Consider the following 10703-nt stretch of genomic DNA (forward strand, 5'->3'; position numbering starts at 1 on the left):
ATACTAACTTCATGAATACCAAGATAAAAGGCACACACCATTTCTGGATTCTTGGAAAAGAAATAACTTTAGTCTAATCATGAGAAAAAGCTGGCTTGAAACTCAACATAAAAAAATAAAGATCACAGCATCCAGTCCCATCACTTCATGGCAAATAGAAGGGGAAAAGCAGAAGCAGTGAAAAATTTTATTTTTTTGGGCTCCAAAATCACTGCAGACAATGACTGCAGCCATGAAATTAAAAGACACTTGATCCTTAGAAGGAAAGCTATGACAAACCTAGACAGAATATTAAAAAGCAGAGATATCACTTTGCCAAGAATGATGTGTACAGTCAAAGTTATAGTTTTTCCAGTAGTCATGTGAGACATGTTTTCCAGAGTCATGTGAGTCATGGATGTGAGAGTTGGACCATAAAGAAGGCTAAGCACTGAAGAATTGATGCTTTCAAATTGTGGTTCTGGAGAAGACTCCTCAGAGTCCCCTGGGACAGCAAGGAGATCAAACCAGTCAAACCCAAAGGAAATCAACTCTGAATATTCATTGAAAGGACTGATGCTGAAGCTGAAGCTCCATACTTTGGCAACCTGATGCAAAGAGCTGAGTCACTGGAAAAGACCCTCATGCTGGGAAAGACTGAAGGCAGGAAGAGAAGGGGGAGGAAGAGGATGAGATGGTAAACAGCATCACCAACTCAATGGACATGAATTTGAGCAAACTCCAGAAGACAGTGGAAGTCAAAGGAGCCTGGCAAGCTACAGTCCATGGGGTTGCAAAGAGTCAGACATGACTTAGCCACTGAACAACCACCATAAATCACAAGAAAACACTGGACAAACTAAATTGAGGTCATGAAAGACGAAGAAAATCTGAGTAACTATTGCAGAGTGCAGGATAATAAAGATGAAATAACAGATAAATCCAATGTGGGATCCTAGATTGGATCCTGATCTGAAAAAGGGCACTAGTGGAAAAACAAGTGAAATTCAAATAAGGCATATAGTTTAGTTTACTTTGCCAACAGAGGTCCGTCTGGTCAAGGCTATGGTTTTTCCAGTGGTCATGTATGGATGTGAGAGCTGGACTGTGAAGAAAGCTGAGCGCTCAAGAGTTGATGCTTTTGAACTGTGGTGTTGGAGAAGACTCTCGAGAGTCCCTTGGACTGCAAGGAGATCCAACCAGTCCATTCTAAAGGAGATCAGTCCTGGGTGTTCATTGGAAGGACTGAGGCTGAAGCTGAAACTCCAGTACTTTGGCCACCTCATGTGAAGAGTTGACTCACTGGAAAAGACCCTGATGCTGGGATAGATTGGGGGCAGGGGGAGAAGGGGACGACAGAGGATGAGATGGTTGGATGGCATCACCGACTCGATGGACATGGGTTTGAGTAAATTCCGGGAGTTGGTGATGGACAGGGAGGCCTGGAGTGCTGCGATTCATGGGGTCGCAAAGAGTCGGACACGACTGAGCGACTGAACTGAACTGAACTGATAGTTAGTTAACAATATTGCGCCAAGGTTAATTTCCTAGTTTTGATAACTGTACAATCCTTATGCAAAATGTTTACATCAGATGAGGCTGGTGACACATAGAAACTCTGCTACTACTTTTGCCATTTTTCTGTAAGTCTGAAATAATTTCAAAATAAAAAGTTAATAAAGGAGGGACCTTGAATATTTTCCTGCAACTTGTGAAAGGAACATAAAAAATGGGGTGGATATTGCCAAGAGAGCTCTCTACAATGGAGCTGGGAGGCAGTGAGAAAGTGTGGGTTATGCACATCTCAGTCTGGACAGAATCTGATCTTTAACCATTCACTGTCCTCAAGATACTCACCAGACCCTCCCTCTAAAATAACTCATGACAGCCTATCTACTTATCAGACCCCTAACCCAAAATAACTCATCATGATTCTTTAAGGACAAATATTCCCTGACTTGCACTACAGTCAATCAAAAATCTCATCAGGCAACTTTAACAAACTTGGGGGTTTTGTCTTTATAAGCCCAATTCTTTGTCTTTCTCAGAACACACTTTCCGTTTTGCCCAAATCCATGTCTCAAAACGCAATTCTTAAGACCCCACATGAAGCTCTTTTGTTCTTTGAAGCCTCAATAATGATCAAAACATACTTCATACTTGTTCAACATACTTCATAATCTTGCAATAATGAATACATTTAAACCAAACCTATGATGAAACTATAATATATATGGTCAATTTTTGTTCAATTCAAATCATGTCAAGATTTATTGAACATCATCTCTATGTAAGATGGTATAGATTGTGGTGACAGTGACTGCCCTCAAGCTATATGTGATATAACAGTGAGCTATGACAAATACAAAAAGTTGAAGCCCAAAATAGAACTAGTCCAAAACACAAAATCAGTTACTCTGAAAAGTATAGATTTCATATCTTAAGACCAGAATATTTTTGTCTTTTTAGTCTCTCAAGAACAAACAATTTAACCTCAGACTATTAAGTACTAGATCTTCTCTTTGCACAAAATTCCACAAGTTCTTAATAAAAACATGATACCATGGAATAAAATTTGGAAGTCATAGCCAAGCACAACATCTATGATGGATATACACTGTTAGAGACATTGCTTTATCTACAGAGAATAAAACAGTGCAAACTTCCTGCTGTGAAACACCCATTTCCCTAGGTTGAAATTGTAAAGAAGCTACCATTTGTATTAAAATCCTGACTTTTCATGGCTAGGAGTCTGGAGGGTCTAGGAGCAGACACCTGACCAAAGTTGAATCTATCATAAACCCCACCTGCTCTATGTATTAGTTAAGCTCTTTTGATTTAAAAAAAAAAAATCTGAAGAAATTGAAAATAAGACTGGGAGAGAGGCAATCAGTCAGCTTTAAAGGAAAGCTGGAAGGATCCTGGAGTAGTGCCCAGAACTGAAGAATTAAATCATCAGGCTTTAGTATGGGAGATCCAGGGCAGCTCTGCAGAACTTAGCAGCCTATGGGCCTTCCCTCTTGGATGCCACCGTCTCTATGTCAAGCCACAATCTATTTGTCTCAGGAAGATAGGAACAGGTTTTCCATCACTGTATCTCTAGCAAGTAAAACAATGTGTATCATATAATGGCCCTCAATAAACTTTTGCTGACTAAATGAATGAATAAAGTTAGTTTTATAAGTAATCCCTTGGTAAAAAAATGCAATTAGCCAAGTTTACATCAGGAATCTACTCATCAATCAATCAAGTGATCCAGGGAAGCTATATTAGGGTCTTTTCCATAAAAGAGAAACATGTAAATACTAAATGGCACTTAATTGACCTATATTTCTTCCAACTTCTTCTCAGTATTTAGACTGCTTACACAAGAAATTGTAATAATCATAAATATGATTGATATAATTCTACATTAATACATTACTAATTATAAAATGTCCATTGGTAGAACAAATAACCTAAACAAGACTTGATCATTCTATTATAAAATGTTAATGCTGTCTCTTTAAACACGCTCTCTTTTTCTGAATTATCTTTTCTTAAAAATAAAGATTGACTTACAATATTATATTAGATTCAGGTGTACAACACAGTGAATCAATATTTTTATACATTACAAAATGATCATCAAGATAAATCTAGTTACCTCTGTCACCACACCAATTACAATATTATTGATTATATTTCCTTTCCTGTATATTATATACCCATAACTAAATACTTTTAATTAAAAGATTTTATCTGTCTTGTTAGTAAACAGGTTTAATAACTGTTAGAGCTAAAAATCAAAAGCCAACTAAACAAAGAAAAATTTATCAGATTGTGTTTCTAAATTTATAAAATTAGCTCTTCTACTTCACCTGATCATAATTCTAACTTTTGATAATACCTATATAATTAATCTACTTGTTTATAGTTTTAAAATATAACACTATTATGACAATCTAACCTTTAGAAAAAACACCATTAAATCATCTCAACCTTGGAATTGAAAAGAATTATATGAAATTAACTGAGAAGGAATGATTTGCAGCCGCAACATTCCCTCAACCTGGAATCTTTGTACACATACACAATTGTTTATAAAGCTTCTACAGCAAGTTAGAATTAAAGAAATGGGCTCCATTAGACAAATTAAGAGGTTTGTTTCAGAAAGAAAATGCACAGAAAGAAAATTCATTCTTAAAAGAAATCCTACTTAAGATCTCAGAGGAACCTAACTAGATACTTGTAACTGGATATAGAATTAAATAAAATTTTAAACCTGACAAATTAATGTAACTTTATGAACAGGCTTTTAAGACAAAAACCTCATAGATCAAAATAAAATTGTTGTGAGTCAAGTAAGAAAAGTCCACTTTATACTTGTGATTCTGGAGTACAAAATGTGAAATCAAACTGACCTTTAGGTCCTGGCTGACCTTGTATCAGCTGTATAATCTGGAGGAAATTATTTCACTTCTCTATACCTCAGTTTCTTCATCTGTAAACACTTCTTAGATCTGTTGTAAATATCAACGTAATAACACAAGCAAAAGGCCTGGAACGAGGTCTGGCATGAGCTCTTCAATACAGACTGGTGATTTTTTTTCTTGGTAGATAAAGTAAGGGCTCCTCTGGCAGCTCAGATGGTAAAGAGAGTCTGCATGTGATACAGGAGGCCTGGGTTCCATTGCTGAGTAGGGAGGAACCCCTGGAGAAAGGAAAGGCTACACATTCCAGTATTTTTGCCTGGAGAATTCCATGGACAGAGGAGCCTGACGGGCTACAGTCCATGGTGTCAAAAGACTTGGACATGACTGAGCAACTAACACTTTCACTTTCCAAAATAAGTGAAATTTTTTATATTATAAAAAGACAGTGCTGCTGTATTTTTCTAAGAACCAATTTGTTGTCTCCACATAAAGCTCAAACCTGGAATAAAAATAACCACATTAACTTAACAAGATAATTTTCATGAGAGATAGTTCTCAGAAGTTCCTTTTAATGTTTACTCCCAACCCTAATTTATCAAATAAGATTAATGAGTTAATACTACTTCAAGGAATTGGAGAAATTTATAAAAAATTATGAAAATAAAGCAAAGGATATAGAGAAAGATAAAAAAGTAAACTATATAATGTTAAAGGATCGATACAAGAAAAATATTTTATACTCATCAACATATATGTACCTAATACAGGAGCACTCAAATACGTAAATACTAACAGACAAAAAGGGAGCAAAAATAGCAGAAGACCTCAACATTCCACTCATATCAATGGACAGATCTTCCAGACAGAGAATCAATAAGGCAACAGAGGTCCTAAATGATACAATAGAACAGTTAGACTTAATTGATGTTTTTAGGACTCTACATTCCAAAAAAAAAAAAAAAAAAAGGCAGAACATGCATTCTTTTCAAATGCACAGGGAACATTCTCTAGGATTAACCACATCCTAGGGCACAAAACTAACCTCAACAAATTTAAGAGTATAGAAACTATTTCAAGCATCTTCTCTGACCACAATGGCATGAAACTAGAAATCAACTACAGGAAAAGAAACAAGAAAAACATGGAAACTAAATAAATAAATATACAAACAGCGCACACAACAACAAAACAAAAAATGGGCAGAAGACCTTAATAGATGTTTCTCAATACAAGACATACAGATGGCCAGTTGGCACAAGAAAAGATGCTCAACATCACTAATTATTAGAGAAATGCAAATCAAAACTACAATGAGGTACCATCTCACACTGGTCAGAATGGCCATCGCTAAAAAGTCTACACAAAACTGGTGGAGAAGGCATGGAGAAAAGAGAATCCTCTTATACTGTTGGTGGGAATATAAGTTGGTACAGCCACTATGGAAAACAGTACGGAGGTTCCTCAGAAAACTAAAAATAGAATTACCATATGATACAGCAACCCCACTCCTGGGAATATATCCAGACAAAACTATAATTCACAAAGATACATGCACCCCTATGTTCATAGCAGCACTGTTCACAATAGCCAAAATGTGGAAATAACCTAAATGTCCATCAACAGATGAATGGATAAAGATGTGGTACATATATACAACAGAATACTTTTAGTGTTAGTCATTCAGTCGTGTCCAACTCTTTGTGATCCCTTGGACTGTAGCCCACCAGACTCCTCTGTCCAAATACTACTCAGTCATAAAAAAGAAAAAGATAATGCCAATTGCAGCAACATGGATACCAGAGATTATCATACTAAACGAAGTCAGAGAGAGAAAGACAAATATCATATGGTATTACTTATATGTGGAATCTAAAATACAGCACAAGTGAACCTATCTGTAAAACAGAAAGAGACCCATGAACATACAGAACAGACGTGTGGTTGCCAAGGCAGAAGATGAAGACAGCGGGGTGGACTGGGAGTCTGGCAGATGCAAACAACAAAGTCCTAACGTACAGCACCAGAACTGCATTCAATATCCTGTGATAAACCATAATGGAAAGGAATATTTTAAAAGAATGGATATGTGTGTACAACTCAGTCACTGGGCTGTTCAGCAGACTGGCACAACATTGTATATCAACTATATTTCAAATAAAGAAACAAAAAAATTTATGAAAATGGTTATCAGCATTATTTATAATTTTTAAAAATTAGAAATAATATTTCTAAAAATAGAGGATTAATAGTTAAAACTGTAATCAAAACTAATAATTATCACCATCAATACCATCACAATCACCATGGCTAATAATTTTCAAGTGCTTACTAAGTTCCAGGCACTGTTTTAAGTGCTTCACATATGTCAATGCACTTAATCCATAACTCCATAATGGAGGTAGCTTTATTTCCTCCATTTTAGAGATAAAGTGATAAAATATTTTACCCTAAATCTAATGTCTAGGAAGGGAAGGAACAATTTAAGCCCATGTGATTCCAGGACCAAAACTCCCATTAGGCCATGAGACTAACTGCAAAAAAATTAGATTACTATCTTAATTGGATTGGACTACAAAGTCAATATTCTGGACAGCTTGTGCTTTGTTTTTAAATCTTTGCCTGCAACGTCGATTCCAAATGTTCACTCAAAACAAAGAAAAATAATATACAGAGATCATTCATAGAACTCTGATATGATCAACAAATTTTATAATTGTTTAAGTCAATAGTTCTTAATCTTGGCTGAATGTTAAAAATCATCTGGAAAGCTTTTTTATTTTAACAATTTTCCATTTATTTATTTTTGGCTGTGCTGGGTCTTCCTCGGTGCGTGGGCTCTTCTCCAGCTGCAGCAAGCACGGGCCACTCGTGAGCTGCACGCACTGCCCGTGCGGTGCGTCTCCTGTCGCGGAGCATCGCAGCCCGAGGACGCGTGGGTTCAGCAGCTGCGGTTCCCAGGCTCTAGAGCATTGGCTCAACAGCTGCAGGACACAGGCCCCGCTGCTGAGCGGAATGTGGGAATCTTCCCAGACCAGGGACTGAACCCTTGTCTCCTGCACTGGCGGGCAGACTCTTTACAACAAAGCCACTGGGGAAGCCCCTGGAAGGCTTTTAAAAATACCAACGCCCAGTTCCCAAGCCCAGAATTCCAGTTTAAAAGTCATCCTTAGCCTAGTCCAATTAAATCAGAATCTCTGAGAATGGGGCTTAGGCAATAATATTTTTGTCAATTTCTCAGGTAATCCTAGGTGGAACCAAGGTTGAGAACCAGAACTTTAAGTAGTGAGGATCTGGGGGAGGAGATAATTTACCTGAGTTTTTTAGCATTTCCTGTCAGCAACAATGAAAAATAGACATTCCTACCTAAAGGATACACGTATTCAAAAAATCATATATTTGGAATATACTTATGTATGTGAAACTGATACAAAGAGAAATTTTATAATATCTTTATTCAATTTCTTCACCAAAAAAACCATTTTTCTACACTATTCAGCTGAATGGTACTAATGATTTCATATTCATGCCTCTATGCAATGAAGAGATTAAAATTAGTTTACACTTATTTTTAACAAGGTTGAAACTGAATTTCCAAATATATGATTTCTTAAATCTTAAAATATAGCAGCATAGTGTTTGAGTTTTGCTTTTTTTTTTTAAAAGCAAACCAAAGACATCAAAGACATTTAAACAACCCACAGAAACAGAGAAACCACATATGTTTCAAAGACAAAAGAAACAGGTAAGCTGAAGATGACCTAAGCCAAAACCATTCAAATATCCACTGTTTTTGCCAGGACTTCACAAACTCTGCTACCAAATGCATGTATTTGCTTTGGGTATCATGCAAAGGTTACATCTGAATAAATGAATCCCACAGGAAAAGAAACACAGTAAAATGGTCACATATTGATGAGCTAGTTAATATGCCACTTAAAAAAAACCTAAAGACCCTAAGACTTATTTGAGGATTAAATTAAGAACTATAATCATATTAATAAACAGCAAATATCACAAGAGTTAGCTAACACTACAGCTGTTAGCTTTAGTACTGTATTTTCAAGAACCCTAATGGTTTAAAAAAAAAAATCAAAAGAATCAATTAGATAATTTCTCAGTATATGCTTTAACAAATAAACCAATAAATTTTACTATAATCTTCCTCTGAAAAAAAAAGAGGTTCTTATTCAAATAACTCCCTTTTACACTAGAGTGCTAATCCTAAATCCCTAAAGAAGTAAATACATTCTATTATTTTAAAAAATAACCCAAATTTAAGTTTAGTAATAGAGATTTAACAGATAAGAGAAATTTGTACCATGGGCTGAAATGTGAAAACAAAAGAGATATCAAAAGTATCCTTAACAATGTAATTACTGGAGAAGACATTATTAATAAGATGCTAATTACAACTTGTATGTAACAACAAATTTCATTTAAGAAGTCGTGATGCATATATATTTCCCATCAGGTTTCTAACCCAAGTAAGTATAAGGGTTCCCCCTACACTTATGAGTATCTTCCAATGGCCAAATCCAGACAGAAGCCTCAGGCTGAACCCCCGAGACAGAAAAAAGGAAGTGAAAATTGAGATATGAATCTTAAAGCAGGAAAATGATAGAAGAGAGTACACTCCAAAACTTCTTCTAGTATTAGATATTTTACAGATCTTATATTTTATAAAGTCTTATCCACATCATATCTTTATCTAAACCATGACTCTTCTGAAGTCCTACATTCCTCAATTTAAATTCTTTAATCTACTATGATACCTAAAAACATAAGGACTATATCTAAGGAGTTCAAGTTGTACAGGATTCCAAGGGGCATCTATTCCAGTGGTTAGATTTTAATCACTAGCCAGAGATTTTAATCATCTGAAGCAGGGGTTCACAACTTCCAGGTCACAGATGGTACAAGTCCCTGGCTTCTTGGGAACTGGGCTGCGCGGCAGGCGGTGTTTCATCTGTCTTTACAGCCACTCCCTATTGCTCACATTACCACCTGAGCTCCGCCTCCTGTCAGATCAGTGGGAATAAAATAAATGTATGCACTTGAATCATCTCGAAACCATCCACACCATCCCTAACCCCCATCTCAGTCTGTGGAAAAATTGTTTTCCACAAAATCAGTCCCTGGTGCCAAAAATGCTGACGACTGATTTAAAGAAGTAGAAACAAAAACCAAAAACACCAACACCCAGCCCTGCCAAACACACCCTCAAAATCAATTACACCAAAATCTCCAAAAGTGAAGCCCAGGCACTGGTACTTTTTTCTAAAAACTTCCCAAAGTGATTCTAATGTGCAACTAATCTTGAGAGCCACTAATCTATCCAAAATATTGCTAGAATTCTAAGGATTAAAAACTAAAACATACTCAATGACAAACTAAAGCCACAGCCAGAAGAGGGCAGTAAGGAGCTATTTTGGAAAGCCACAGATGTTAAACTAGGTACTACGGGAGCCTTCCTCCGGGAAAGACCCCTGGGAGATTGACAGGTTAACGGAGAAATGCCATGCCTCAAGTGGGAACCGATGAGCAGTAAGGAGCCAAGCAGAGATAAGCCAGCAAACAGAGTGAGCTGAAAGAACAAGAAAAAGCCTGAAAATGAAGTACCTAGCACAAAAAGGACCACACAATAGATAAAGAGGCTAAGATTAGAGTCACTGGCAAGCAGAAGGAAATTCTCCAAAATAAGAAGGCACAAGTTAGAAGAGTCTCTTGAAGTCTCCATCTTCAACAATAACAACCCCAACTGAACTGAAAAACAGTGTGAATCGTGAGAGATGGCTTCGGTATTCACAAAAATATAATAGGTTTAGCATAAAACAAGTAGCTTAAAAACAATACTGGACAGTATAAGATAAAGAACCAATATGAGATGTCAGAGTGACCCACAATAAAAACATATCTTCATTTTAAAATTGAAACTACATATACTAATAGATGATCTTATTTGCAAAGCAGACATAGGGAACAAACTTATGGATACCAAGTGGAAGGGCACGGTGGCATGAACTGGGAGATCTGATTGACATATATACAACATTGTGTATCAGATAAATAGCCAATGAGAACTTACTGTAGAGCACAGAGAACTCTTCAAAGCCCTGTGGTGACCTAAATGGGAAGGAAATCCAAAAAAGAGGAGATATATGTATGCGTGTGCTCAGTAGCTTCATGTCTCACTCTGCAACCCTATGGACGGTAGCCCATCAGGCTCCTCTGTCCGTAAGACTCTCCAGGCAAAGAACATTGGAGTAAGTTACCATGCCCTCTCAGGGCTCAAACCAGTATCTCTTGTCT

At 36.6% G+C, this 10703-nt stretch overlaps 1 protein-coding gene across 5 annotated transcripts in view; it reads right to left on the bottom strand.

The window, feature by feature from the left end:
- Positions 1–10703, bottom strand: part of HS2ST1 (heparan sulfate 2-O-sulfotransferase 1) — a 203882-nt gene that overhangs the window by 153775 nt on the left and 39404 nt on the right. The gene's annotated exons all lie outside the window — the stretch shown is intronic.

Source organism: Cervus canadensis, chromosome 2 (genome assembly GCF_019320065.1).
Source record: "Cervus canadensis isolate Bull #8, Minnesota chromosome 2, ASM1932006v1, whole genome shotgun sequence".
NCBI lineage: Eukaryota > Metazoa > Chordata > Mammalia > Artiodactyla > Cervidae > Cervus > Cervus canadensis.